This window comes from Stenella coeruleoalba, assembly GCF_951394435.1.
Source record: "Stenella coeruleoalba genome assembly, chromosome: 7".
Taxonomy (NCBI): Eukaryota; Metazoa; Chordata; class Mammalia; order Artiodactyla; family Delphinidae; genus Stenella; species Stenella coeruleoalba.
The window spans coordinates 100,982,501-100,993,112 of record NC_137153.1 but is presented as its reverse complement, the minus strand read 5'-3'; positions in this window follow the sequence as shown (position 1 = coordinate 100,993,112).

Genomic DNA, 10,612 nt, shown 5'->3' with positions numbered 1-10,612 from the left:
AGAAAGCTGGAGTAGCAATACTCATATCAGACAAAATAGACTTTAAAATAAAGACTGTTACAGGAGAAAAGAAAGGACACTACATAATGATCAAGGGATCAATCCAAGAAGGAAACATAACAATTATAAATATTTATGCACCCAACATAGGAGCAACTCAATACATAAGACAAATGCTAACAGCCATAAAAGCGGAAATCAACAGTAACACAATAATAGTGGGGGACTTTAACACCCCACTTACACCAATAGACAGATCATGCAGACAGAAAATAAATAAGGAAAGCACAAGCTTTAAATGACACAATAGACCAGACACACTTAATTGATATTTACAGGACATTCCACCTCAAAGCAGAAGAATACACATTCTTCTCAAGTGCACATGGAATGCTCTCTAGAATAGCTCACATCTTGGGTCACAAATCAATCCTTGGAAAATTTAAGAAAATTGAGATTGTATCAAGCCGCCTTTCTGACCACAATGCTACGAGATTAGAAACCAATTACAGAAAAAACCTGTAAAAAACAGAAACACATGGAGGCTAAACAGTACATTGCTGAATAACCAAGAGATCACTGAAAAAAAATCAAAGAAAAAATTTTAAAATACCTACAAACAAATGACAATGAAAACATGACAATCCAAAACCTATGGGACGCATGGGCTTCCCTGGTGGCGCAGTGATGAAGAAACCGCCTGCCAATTCAGGGGACACGAGTTCGAGCCCTGGCCCAGGAAGATCCCACATGCTTCGGAGCAAAAGCCCGTGCACCACAGCTACTGAGCCTGCACTCTAGAACTTGCGTGCCACAACTAAGCTCACGTGCCTCAACTACTGAGCCCGCGTGCCACAACTACTGAGCCCGTGTGCCAAAACTACTGAAGCCCGTGCACCTGGAGCCCGTGCCCTGCACCAGAGAGGCCACTGCAATGAGAAGCCCGCACGCCACAACCAGAGAAAGCCCACACACAGCAACAAAGACCCAATGCAGCAAAAAAAAAAAAAAAAACCCTGTGGGACATAGCAAAAGCAGTTCTAAGAGAGAGTTTTACAGGAATACAATCCTACCTCAAGAAACAAGAAAAATCTCAAATAAACAATCTAACCTTACAACTAAAGCAACTAGAAAAAGAACAAAGAATACCTGAAGTTAGTAGAAGGAAAGAAATCATAAAGATCAGAACAGAAATAAATAAAATAGAAATGAAGAAAACAATAGCAAAGATCAATAAAACTGAAAGTTGGTTCTTTGAGAAGATAAACAAAATTGATAAACCTTTAGCCAGACTCATCAAGAAAAAAAGGTAGAGGATTCAAATCAATAAAATTAGAAATGAAAAAGGAGAAATTACAAGTGACACTGCAGAAATACAAAGGGTCATGAGAGACTACCACAAGCAACTACATGCCAATAAAACGGACAACCCAGAAGAAATGGACAAATTCTTGGAAAGGTACAACTTTCCAAGACTGAACCAGGAAGAATTCGAAAATATAAACAAACCAATCACAAGTAATGAAATTCAAACTGTGATAAAAAAAATTTTTCAACAAACAAAACTCCAGGACCAGATGGTTTCACAGGCGAATTCTATCAAACATTTAGAGAAGAGTTAACATCTATCCTTCTCAATCTCCTCCAAAAAACTGCAGAGGGAGGAACACTCCCAAACACGTTCTACAAGGCCACCATCACCCTGATACCAAAACCAGACAGAGATATCACAAAAAAAGAAAATTACAGACCAATATCACTGATGAACATAGACACAAAAATCCTTAACAAAGTACTAGCATACAGAATCCAACAACACATTAAAAAGATCAAACACCATAATCAAGTGGGATTTATCCCAGGGTTGCAAGGATTCTTCAGTATACACAACACAATCCATGTGATACACCATATTAACAAATTAACGGATAAAAACCATATGATCATCTCAATAGATGCAGAAAAAGCTTTTGACAAAATCCAACACCGATTTATGATAAAAACTCTCCAGAAAGTGGGCACAAAGGGGACCTACCTCAACATAATAAAGGCCATATATGACAAACCCACAGCAAACATCATTCTCAATGGTGAAAAACTGAAAGCATTTCCTCTAAGATCAGGAACAAGACAAGGGTGTCCACTCTTGCCACTATTATTCAACATAGTATTGGAAATCCTAGCCACGGCAATCAGAGAAGAAAGAGAAATAAAAGGAACACAAATTGGAAAAGAAGTAAAACTGTCAGTGTTTGCAGATGACATAATACTATACACAGAAAATCCTAAGATGCCACCAGAAAACTGCTACAGCTAATCAGTGAATCTGGTGAAGTTGCTGGATACAAAATTAATGCACAGAAATCTCTTGCATTCCTATAGCCTAATAACGAAAGATCAGAAAGAGAAATTAAGGAAACAATCCTATTTTCCATTGCAACAAAAAGAATAAAATACCTAGGAATAAACCTACCTAAGGAGGCAAAAGACCTGTATGCAGAAAACTTTAAGATATTGATGAAAGAAATAAAAGACGACACAAACAGATGGAGAGATATACCATGTTCTTAGATTGGAAAAATCAATATTATGAAAATGACTATACTACCAAAGCAATCTACAGACTCAACATAATCCCTATCAAATTACCAATGGCATTTTTCACAGAATTAGAACAAAAGATTTTACAATTTGTATTGAAGCACAAAAAACCCCAAATAGCCAAAGCAATCTTAAGAAAAATAGAAAAAAAAAAAAAAAAAAAAGAAAAATAGAGCTGGAAGAATGGAGGAAATCAGGCTCCCTGACTTCAGACTATACTACAAAGCTACAGTAATGAACACAATATGGTACTGGCACAAAAACAGAAATATAGATCAATGGAACAGGATGGAAAGCCCAGAGATAAACCCATGCACCTAGGGTCACCTAATCTATGACAGAGGAGGCAAGAATATACAATGGAGAAAAGACAGTCTCTTCAGTTAGTGGTGCTGGGAAAACTGGACAGCTACATGTAAAAGAATGAAATTAAAATACTCCCTAACACCATACACAAACATAAACTCAAAATGCATTAAAGATCTAAATGTAAGACCAGACACTACAAAACTCTTAGAGGAAAACATAGGAAAAACACTCTTTGACATAACTCTTAGAGGAAAACATAGGAAAAACACGCTTTGACATAAATTACAGCAAGATCTTTTTTGACCTACCTCCTAAAGTAATGAAAATAAAATCAAAAATAAATAAATAGAACCTAATTAAACTTAAAAGCTTTTGCACAGCAAAGCAAACCATAAACAAGACGAAAAGACAACCCCCAGAATGTGAGAAAATATTTGCAAATGAAGCAACTGACAAGGGATTAATCTCCACAATATACAAACAGGTCATGCACCTCAATAACAAAAAAGAAAATCCAATCAAAAACATGGGCAGAAGACCTAAATAGCCTTTCAGCAAAGAAGACATACAGATGGCCAAGGGGTACATGAAAAGATGTTCAATCTAATTATTGGAGAAATGCAAATTAAAACTACAATGATGGGGCTTCCCTGGTGGCGCAGTGGTTGAGAGTCCACCTGCTAATGCAGGGGGCACGGGTTCGTACCCCAGTCCAGGAAGATCCCACATGCCGCGCAGCGGCTAGGCCCATGAGCCACAGCTGAGGAGCCTGCGCGTCCGGAGCCTGTGCTCCGCAACGGGAGAGGCCACAACAGTGAGAGGCCCACATACCGCAAAAAATAAAAAAACTACAATGCGGTATCACCTCACAGCGGTCAGAATGGCCATCATTAAAAACTCTACAAACAATAAATGCTAAACAGGGTGCAGAGAAAAGGGAACTCTCTTGAACTGTTGGTGGGAATGTAAATTGATAAAGCCACTATGGAGAACAGTATGGAGGTTCCTTAAAAATATAAAAATAAAACTACCATATGACCCAGCAATCCCACTACGAGGCACATACCCTGAGAAAACCATTAATTCAAAATGACACATGCACCCCAATGTTCAGTGCAGCACTATTTACAATAGCCAAGACATGGAAGCAACCTAAATGTCCATCGACAGACGAATGGATAAAGATGTGGTATATATACATAATGGAATATTACTCAACCATAAAAGGGAACGAAATTGGATCATTTGTAGAGACGTGGATGGACCTAAAGACTGTCATACAGAGTGAAGTAAGCCAGAAGAAGAAAAACAAGTATCGTGTATTAACGCATGTATGTGGAATCTAGAAAAATTGTACAGATGAACCTATTTGCAAAGCAGAAATAGAGACACAGAAAACAAACGTATGGACACCAAGGGGGAAAGGGGTGTGGGATGAATTGCGAGATTGGGATTGACATATACACACCATTATGTGTAAAAGAGACAACTAATGAGAACCTGCCGTATAGCACAGCTAACTCTACTCAATGCTCTGTGGTGAACTAAACGGGAAGGAAATCCAAAAAAGAGGGGATATATGGATACATATAGCTGATTCACTTCAATTTACAGCAGAAACACAACACTGTAAAGCAACTATACCCAATTTAAAAAAAAAAAAAAAACCTCAATAGTCAAAATTTGTGGAAATCCTCCAAAGACTTTGGCCAAAAGCACTGCCTCTGGTCCTTCTCAATCTCAAGTCCACTCATTTTGGAACTCATAAACTCTCACCCTTTGAGCTAACTGCTGGGCACCCCATGCATCTAGCTCCTGCCTCTTTCATCTACAACTAACGAAATGAGATATACTGCAATGTTGCATAGGTCTAATTACATCTATTAAAAATAGCCATGCTTTAATAGAGCAATCCTTTTAAAGATGAAGACGTCAAACGCCACACTTCGCAGCCTGGAGATTTCTTTATTGGAAAAGACATCTCCACAAAACACTTTATTCAACCATGCTGGAAAGGCCTTTATCAAGCGCAACTGACCAATCCTTGCACCACCAAACTCCAAGGAGTTGACTCCTGGACCCACGTGTCTCATCTAAAGGAAGCCTCAAACCCTTATGGGACCTGCACACCAACTGGTGACCTCACCCTGAAGATTTCCAAGAACTGAAGCAGATGACAGCCAAAGGAGACAGCTTTCCCAAAATGATGAGACCAGGCCTGTATACCCTTTTCTTGCTCTTGTTTCTTACCTTATTTTCCCCCTTTCTTGGAAAGGCAATGCTCTTGTCCACATCTCCCAATCCATTGCAAAAGGGGAAAACCTTTCTGTTGGATCTGTCACCAGAAACTCCAGTCTGTTCACGATGGCTGAGACCCCTTGGTCTTATCTGTAACCAGTTTCTCTTTAATCCCATGTCACTGCCAATCTTATCTACAAGCCTATGGATGTTACCTACTGGGTTAGGCTATAACAACTAGATGTTCCCATACCTGTTTCAATCTTTCTCAAGCCATAACCATATTAGCTCAACCTTGCTCTTTTTACAAAATACATACCTTTTAATCCCTTTTAAAAATTTTATTTTGGCTGCGCTGGGTCTTTCTTGCGGCACATGGGCTCTTCGTTGCGGTGCACGGGCTCTTCGTTGCGGTGCACAGGCTTAGTTGCAGTATGTGGGACCAGGGATCGAACCCGGGCCCCCCCACATTGGGAGCACGGAGTCTTAACCACTGGATCACCAGGGAAGTCCCCCTTTTTAGCCTTTAAATGCAGCTTTTATGTGGATGCAAGGTTGCTCTAAGGCAGGCGTATCTATAGACTTCAATGATTCAAGAAAAAGCAAAGTCATTAGGTGACAACTTAAAGTTGAAAGATGGAAAGATGGAGAGTTTAATACCTGCAAAGGATGGTTTGATAATTTTAGAAAGAGGTTTGGCCTAAAAAAATGTCAAGATAACAGCAGAAATAGCTTCTTCCGACCAAGAGGCAGCAGACTTCCCCAGATGCCACTAAGAAAATTGTTGAGAAAGAATATCTGCCTAAACAGGTTTTTAATGCAGATGTTTAAGTGCCGTATTATGGGCAAAAGTGCCACAAAGGACATTTATTAGTAACAACAAGAAGCAAGCACCAGGATTTAAGGCAGGAAGGGACGGGATGACTCTGTTTTGTGCAAATGCAGTGGAGTTTATGATCAGGGCTGCCCTCAACTATGAAGCTGCTGACACGGAACCTTGAAGGGAAAAGAGAAACACCAGCCGGGAAAGAACACTTTCTGCACTGGTTCCATCAGTGCTTTGTCCCTGAAGTCAGAAGTAACCTGCCAACAAGGGGCCGCCTTTTAAAGTCCTTTTGATATTGGACAATGCCCCTGGCCACCCAGAACCCCATGAGTTCAACAATGAAGGAGTCAAAGTGATCTACTTGTCCCCAACATAACATCTCTAATTCAGCCCCTGCAGCAGGGGGTCATAGGACCTTTAAGGCTCATTCCACATGGTACTCTACGGAAAGGACTGTCAGTGCTATGGAAGAGAACTTAGAGAGGACATCATTACAGTCTGAAAGGATTACATCATTAAAGACACCATCGTTGTTAAAAGAAAAAGCCAAGAAAGCCATCAAGCCTGAAACAATAAATTCCTGCCGGAGAAAACTGTGTCCAGATGTGCATGACTCCATGGAACTTACAACAGAGCCAACCAAGGAAATGATTAAAGAGATTGTGGATATGGCAAAAAAGGGGGGGGGGGGTGAAGGGTTTCAAAACAGGATCCTGGAGAAACTTAAGAGCTAACAGAATGAAAAGATGACTTGATGGAGATGGGTGCTTCTGATGGATCCGGGTACAGTGAATTGAAACCTTCTGGAAAGGATTCACCATTCTAGACGCCACTAAGAACATTCGTGATTCATGGGACAAGGTCAAAATACCAACATGAACAAGAGTTTGGAAGAAGCTGATTTCAACCCTCATGGGTGACTTTGAGGGGTTTGAGACTTGAGTGGAGGAAGTAACTGCAGGTGTGGTGGAAATAGCAAGAGAACTAGAATTACAAGTGGAGCTTAAAGATATGACTCAATTGCTGCAATTTCATAATAAAATTTTTAAGGAATGAGGAATGCTTCTTATGGATGAGCAAAAAAAGTGGTTTCTTGAGATGGAATCTACTCCTGGTGAAGAACGCTGAAATGACAACAAAGGATTTAGAATATTACATACATAAACTTACTTGGCTAAAGCAGCAGCAGGGTTTGAAAGAACTGATTCCAAATTTTTTTATTATTTATTTATTATGGGCTGTGTTGAGTCTTTGTTGCTGTGCACGGGCTTTCTCTAGTTGCGGCAAGCGGGGGCTACTCTTCGTTGCGGTGTGCAGGCTTCTCATTGCAGTGGCTTCCCTTGTTGTGGAGCACGGACTCTAGCCGAGCGGGCTCAGTAGTTGTGGCACACGGGCTTAGTTGCTCTGTGGCATGTGGGATCCTCCCGGACCAGGGCTCGAACCCGCATCCCCTGCCTTGGCAGGCCGATTCTTAACCTCTGTGCCAACAGGGAAGTCCCTCCAATTTTGAAAGAAGTTCTGGTGTGAGTAAAATGTTATCAAACAGCACTGAGAGCTACTGAGAAATTGTTCATGAAAAGAAGAGTCAACCAATACAGCAAACTTCAATGTTGTCTCATTTTAAGAAATTGCCCCAGCCACCCCAACTCAGCAACCACCACCCTGATCAGTCAGCAGCCATCAATGACGCAAGACCCTCCACCAGCAAAAGGACTGTGACTTGCTGAAGGCTCAGATGCATTTTTTCTAGCAATAAACTATTTTTTAATTAAGGTATGCACATCGGTTTTTTAGACATAATGGTATTGCACAATTAACAGATTACAGTAGAGTGTGAACATAACTTTTCTTTTTTTGTGGTATGCGGGCCTCTCACTGTTGTGGCCTCTCCCATTGTGGAGCAACAGGCTCCGGATGCGCAGGCTCAGCGGCCATGGCTCACGGGCGCAGCCGCTACGCGGCATGTGGGATCTTCCCGGACTGGGGCACGAACCCATGTCCCCTGCATCGGAAGGCGGACTCTCAACCACTGTGCCACCAGGGAAGCCCTGAACATAACTTTTATACGCACTGGGAAACCAAAAAATTTGTGCGACCCAATTTAGGCAACATTTGTTTTACTGCAGCGGTCTGGAAGTAAACCCACAATATATCCAAGGTATGCCTGTAAACACAAAGATACACAAATCTAGACAAACTATAATCAAATTTTCAAAATCCAAAGACAAAGAACCTTGAAAGCAACAAGAGGAAGTAACTCATCATATAGAAGGGATTCTCAATGAAACTATCTTATTTCTTCTCAGAGACCTTGGAGACCAGAAGTCTGTGGGTTGATTTATTCAAAGTGCATAAAGAAAAAAAACTGTTGGTTGAGGATTCTATATCTAGCAAATCTGTTTATCATAATAAAGTTCATTAATGAAAAGATCACAGCTAACATCATACTCAACAGTGAAAAACTGAAACCTTTTCCTCCAATATCAAGAATAAGACAAGGATACCCACTTTAGTCACTTCTATTCAACACAGTACTTGGGTCCTAGCCAGAGCAATCACACAAGATAATGAATTAAAAGCCATCCAGCTTAGGAAGAAAGAAGTAATATTATCTCTTTTCACAGATGACATGATCTTATGTGTTGAAAACCCTAAACATTACACACACACATACACACACACAAAAAAACTGTTGAACTAATAAGCAAATACAGCAAAGTTACACAATATAAAATCAAAATTCAAAAATCAGTTGCATTTCTAAACCCTAACAGTGAATGATCCAGAAAGGAAATTAAGAAAACAATTTTATTTACACTATCATCAAAAAGAATAAATTACTTAGGAATAAACTTAACCAAAGAAATAAAAAACGTGTACACTGGAAACTACAAAACACTGCTGAAAGAAAAGTTGACACAAATGAATGGAAAGACATCCCATGTTTACGGACTTGAAAACTTAATATTGTTAAAATATTTATACTACCCCAAGTGGTCTTTCGCAGAAACACAAGCAACCATCCCCAAACTCATATGGAATCTTAAAGGACCCCAAATAGCCAAAACAATCTCAAGAAAGAAGAAAAACGCTGGAGGCCTCACATGTCCTGATTTCAAAACATACTACAAAGCTACAGTAATTAAAACAGCATGGTACTGGCATAAAGACATACAGACCAATGGAACAGAGAACCCAGAAACACACCAGTGCATATGGCCAAGTGATTTTCAACAAGGGTACAAAGACTACACAATGTGGAAAGGATAATCTCCTCAACAAACGGTGCGTGGAAAACTTGACGCCCACAGACAAAAGAATGAAGATGGACCCTTATACCACACACAACAATTAACTCAAAATGGATTAAAGACCTAAATATTAAGACCTAAAGCGATAAAACTCCTGAAAAAAAATATAGGAGGAAAACTTCATGACATAGGATCTGGCAATGATTTCTTGTCTGACACCAAAAACACAAGCAAAACAAAGCAAAAAAAGGCAAATAGGACTACATCAAACACAAAAACTTCTACATAGCAAAGAAAATCAAAGCAGTGAAAAGGAATGGAATAAGAAATGTAATTTTTCATTAAAAGAAGAGACAAAAGACTTGAACAGACATGTCTCTAGAGAAGGCATAGAAATGTCTAATGAGTATATGAAAAAATGTTCAACATCACTAATCATCAGGGGAATGCAAAGCAAAACCACAAGATATTATCTCATACCCGTTAGGATGGCCACTATCAAAACACAGAAAATAGTTAAGAGTTGCAAGGATGTGGAGAAACCGGAACCCTTTGAGCACTGCTGGTAGGAATGTGAAATGGGTGCAGCTGCAGTAGAAAATAGCATGGAAGTTCCTTACAAAATTAAAAATAGAATTATCATGATTCAGCAATCTCGCTTCTGAGTATATACATAGAAGACTGGAAATAGATCTCGAAGATATATTTGCAAACCCATGTTCACTGCAGCATTTTTCACAATAGGCAAGATAGAAGCAACCTAAATGTGTATTGATGGATGAATGGATAAAGAAAATGTGGTATCTACATACAACAGAATATTATTCATCCTTAAAAAAGAAGGAAATCCTGTTGTACGCCATGACATGGATGAACCTTGAGGGCATCCAGCAATTCCACTTCTAGGTATGTATCTCAAAGAACTGAACACAGGGACTCAAACAGTATTTGCACACCACTGTTCATAGCAGTGTTATTAACAAGAGCCAAAATGATGGCAATAACCTAAACGCCCATTGAAAAATGAATGCACAAATCATGTGATATATACTTACAACAGAATATTACTCAGCGTTAAAATAATGAAAAAAAATGAAATTCTGACACGATACAACATGAACCTTAAAAACACCATGCTAAGGCAAACAAGCCAGACACAAAAGGACAAGTACTGAATGATTCCATTTATACGAAGTGCCTAAAATAGTCAAAATCATAGACAAATGAAAAAAAAGTCAAACAGTGGTTACCAGGGGCTTGGGGGAGGAGAGAATGGGGAGTTAATGGTTAACGACTAAGTTTCAATTAGGGATGATGGAAAAGTTCTGGAGGGACTTCCCTGGCGGTCCAGTGGTTAAGACTCCATTCTTCCACTGCAGGGGCCATG